Source organism: Triticum dicoccoides, chromosome 3B (genome assembly GCF_002162155.2).
Source record: "Triticum dicoccoides isolate Atlit2015 ecotype Zavitan chromosome 3B, WEW_v2.0, whole genome shotgun sequence".
In the NCBI taxonomy this organism is placed as follows: Eukaryota; Viridiplantae; Streptophyta; class Magnoliopsida; order Poales; family Poaceae; genus Triticum; species Triticum dicoccoides.
The window spans coordinates 845,524,968-845,529,531 of NC_041385.1; positions in this window are offsets into that span (position 1 = coordinate 845,524,968).

Sequence of the window (4,564 nt, forward strand, 5' to 3'; positions counted from 1 at the left end):
CACTACTAGGAAAATGACTATAGATGGGATTGACACTAATGGCATACCAGAAAGATGGTGCGCCATTAGTATATACTAATGGCGCACCACAATCTGATGCGCCATTAGAGTTTAAACAACTAATGGCGCACCATGCTACGGGTGCGCCATTAGTATCAATTTTTCTTTTAACTAGTGCGCCTGTCCAAACATACTAATGGCGCATCCCGGCAAAGTGCGCCATTAGTAGTTGTAACTACTAATGGCGCACTAGGCAGCAGGTGCGCCATTAGTATAGAAATTTTTTTTTTGAACTAGTGCGCCTATCCAAACATACTAATGGCGCATCCTGCCCAAGTGCGCCATTAGTAGTTGTAACTACTAATGGCGCACCAGGCAGTGGGTGCGCCATTAGTATAGGATTTTTTTTTGAACTAGTGCGCCTATCCAAACATACTAATGGCGCATCCTGCCCAAGTGCGCCATTAGTAGTTGTAAGTACTAATGGCGCACCATGCAAGAGGTGCGCCATTAGTAAGTGGGCAGCAACAAGATATTTGGGACAGCCTCTCCTACCCACACACTCACTTTCTCCCCACTTCATTCTCTCCACCTCCTCCTTGTCTCGGGTGCCTCCTCTTTTTCACCTCATTTCCACCATAGATTCATTCAAATTAAGTGGTTAAATTACCTTGTTTTAATAGGTAAGTAAGGGGGGAAGCTATATTTAGGTTGTTCTCCTTACAACAATGTGCACATGCACTTTTTACGGCCTAGCTAGATCTATGTATGTTCGTGGTGTTGCATATGTTTATGGTGTTGCATATGTGTTTGTGTTTGGAGGTGTACCGGTATTTGATATGCGATAGTTGCCAATATTTTGCCGGAATGTTGATTCATTTCCGTTTCGGCGAGAATTTTGGCATTAAGCATTCTTTTTGGTCCTATTTTTAGGGAAGGTCATGCCAAATTTTTGTTTGGTTCTAAAATATCGTTTTGCTCTACCCCGCAGGCGACCATGGTCCGCACGATGACCGAAGGCATCGTGAATAGGTTTTTGAGGTCCGCGAAGGCCGAGATGCTTCAAAAGAACGAGACGGAGATAAGATGTCCGTGTCGAAGATGCAAGCTGAAGAGCCTTATTGCGGACCCGGATTCCGGGCAGGTGCGGGACCACCTGCTGTTGCGTGGTTTCATGGATGGCTATCGGTGGCAAGGTGATGAAGATGACTACGAAGTCGTCCATGCGGGCCGGGCAAGAAATGAGGAAGGGCAGCAAGACAACCACCGCGGCTCGGGCGGGCGAGAAGACGAAGAATCCCCAGGAGATGATCACGACTGTGATGCTGTACACAGTCATCATGTAGAAGATGCAGGACATGATGATGAGGAAGATGCCGGAGCAGGCGACGGGCATGATCATGAAGATGATGATGCTGGCGGAGCAGACGACGCTGGACCATCGATGGGCTGGGTGCAGGACCCTCATATTCAAGAGCTGCTTCTCAAGCAGACGGATAACGCAAGAGCTGCCGCCCGAGAGAAAGCCAAGATGGATCAACTTGAGTTAGACGCGGTTACTCCATTGTATGAAGGATGCAGGCCCAAGGATACCCGCCTGAAAGTAACGCTCATGGCCCTGGAGATGAAGGTAAAACACAAAATGACCGACGCATGCTTCGACGAGAACATGTCATTCTGGCACGAACGTCTTCCCAAGGGGAACAAGTGCCCGACCAGTTTGGAGGAGGCGAAGAAAATCGTGTGTCCTCTGGATTTACCGCACGTGAAATACCATGTGTGCATGAACAATTGCATCATTTATCGGGACGAGCACGCGGAGTCTACAATATGTCCGGTGTGCGGTGTCACTCGATACAAGAAGAGGAAGAAAGCTCCTCGAAAAGTGGTGTGGTACTTTCCGATCACTCCTCGTCTGCAGCGGTATTTCGCGAATCCTAAGGTAGCAAAGCTCCTACGTTGGCACGCGGATAGGGAGGAGAAGAAGCGAGAAGATGACGCAAATGATCCGGAGATAGATAAAAAAGACAAGATGCTGAGTCACCCTAAGGATGCGAGCCAGTGGCAAGCATTGAACTTCGAATACCCAGAATTTGGGAACGATCCAAGGAACATCGTGCTGGGCGCGAGCACCGATGGAGTCAATCCGTTTGGCAGCCAGAGAAGCACACATAGCACCTGGCCTGTGTTTGTGTGGATGTACAACCTTCCCCCCTGGTTGTGCATGAAGAGGAAGTACATTCACATGAGTATGCTAATTGAAGGGCCGAAACAACCAGGGAACGACATCAATCTGTATCTGGGGCTGCTGAAAGAGGAGCTTGACACGCTGTGGAAAACGCCAGCCAATACGTGGGACGCCGCAGAGAAAGACCAGCTCGGAAAGCCAGGCGCGAGAGGTTCAAGAACTCAAGGCACAGGTGGCGCGGATTCCGGAGATTGTCCAAGAGCAAGTGGAACAACGACTCGGAGCGACGATCACCGCCCTTGTGCCTACCTTGATCTCGGGGTTGAGTGCGTGGATTGCGGGCGGCCAACAGGGGCCGCCCCCGATTCCTAGCTTCACGGCCAGCAACTCGCATAATGCGATGGCGGGGCCATTGGTGCCTCCGGCGGAGGCGGCATTGGTGTCTCCGACGCCGGCACTGGAGCTTAATGCACCCGGGTGTACGCCGGCCGGCACCTCTTCAGCAACCGGCCGCTCCGTCAACTGCACGCCCGCCGTTGGCGGTGCCTCGACATTAGCCGAGCTCGACGCCATCATCACGGTAACTAATTAAGCCTCTCTCGGCCGAGGACTTCATCTCCTTGCCTTTGACTGGGCATCCCTGACGCCCTACATGTTTTCGCAGGGCGCCGCCGACGTTCCGTGCACTCTCCTCCACTTCGTGAACAACGAGTTGGTCGATGTCGCCAAGGGCAAAATCGTTCAACCGGGCAACCCCTTGTTCCACGGTACCCAGATGCCACCCAACTTGTTTAGGGTTCAACTGGTTCGGGTGCTGCCAGGCTGCGACGACTTGTTACCTCCGATTCGACCCGTCGGGGCCGACGATGATGACGTGATGACCCTCAGCGCCTGCCTGAGCTGGCCCCTGCTTTGGCCGAAGAGCCAGATTCGTTTGGGGGCGGGGGACACCACCCCAAAGACAACACCGCCAGTCGTGCCGGCGCCAAGTCGGCCCCATGGCAAGACCGCCGTAACGGTGCCGGACATCCCTATGCCACTGGATCCAAACATGCATATGGCACAGGATCAATACGACAACGACGACGATGATGATACATTTGGCAACGTCGATCAGTACTTTGCCGAGCATGGGTACGATGGCGACTTCATGGGGCCTCCTTCTCAAGAACCAAACCCAACAAAAGACGTGTGCGATCTAGCTCGTACCGCGGAGAAGCCAAGTTGCAACAGGCGCCGTCTGGCGTTCAGCTCTCAGGAGACGCCTCCAGCTGCCGACTTCACCGAGCCTCAGATAGGCGAGGTGCGAAATATTATCATCCCCAACACACTCAAGAAGGCGGTCTGTGAGCAGAACTCGGTCCCATTACAGGAGAAGAAGAAGGCACGCAAAAGAAAGACTAAGAAGGGTGCGAGCCAGCCGGCACCGAGTACGATCCGTGCTCAGGACGGGCCACCTTCACCGCAGGATATCTCGAGGAGGGTGCATGTGGCGGGTAGGGCGATGCTACCACCAAATATGCTCAATGCTGCAACCGGTGCTATGCGGAGTCTGCACGACAGTGTTCTTTCTTTGGAGAAGCGGCGTCTCAGAGAGAAGGATGTGGCATACCCGGTTTTCGTGGCCAAGGTGCCAGAGGGCAAGGGCTTTGTGGATGGCGACATCGAGGGTACGATCGTCCTGCGGTTTGATGACATCTTTGCTATGTTTAACCTTCATCCGCTGCACTACACCTTCGTTCGGCTATTTTCGCTCAGTATGGAGATGCGGATCATTCGCGACAAGACCCCGGACATCGTGATAGTCGACCCCTTCTACATGCGTGCCAAGATCTTGGGCAGCGCTGGGGACCGGCAAGTCGCGAGTTCTTACCTCGAAGGCGTCATTCTGGCAAACCAAGATAAGGATAACTTCCTCGTGCCTTACTTTCCCGAGTAAGTCCTACCCTCAACCGGCCTGTAACATATGAATTCTTACTTTTCGATCGTTTTTCTTTTAACATTCCGTGTTTTCTGCAGTGACACACGTTGCACGCTCATCCTCCTAAGCCCCAAATATTCCATGGCCACGTATTTCGACCCGGACCGTCAGTCGAACGTAGACTACACAAATGTCAAGAAGGTTCTTGATGATGTTCTCCCCGGCTACGCCCAATCTGGAGGCACCTTCACCAGGCCTATTCGTAAGTACGGCAAGCACGTGTTCTCCCACAATACGACGTTCTGCTGCGTCAAGCAGCCGCCTGGCGGTCAGAAGGGTGCCTACTACGCCATCCATCACATGCGGGCGATCGTACGGGACCATCATCAACTTCTGCTACCGAGTAAACTCCAAGATTGGGCCGCGAGCGTGTCGGCAATCCAGGACGCGGACCT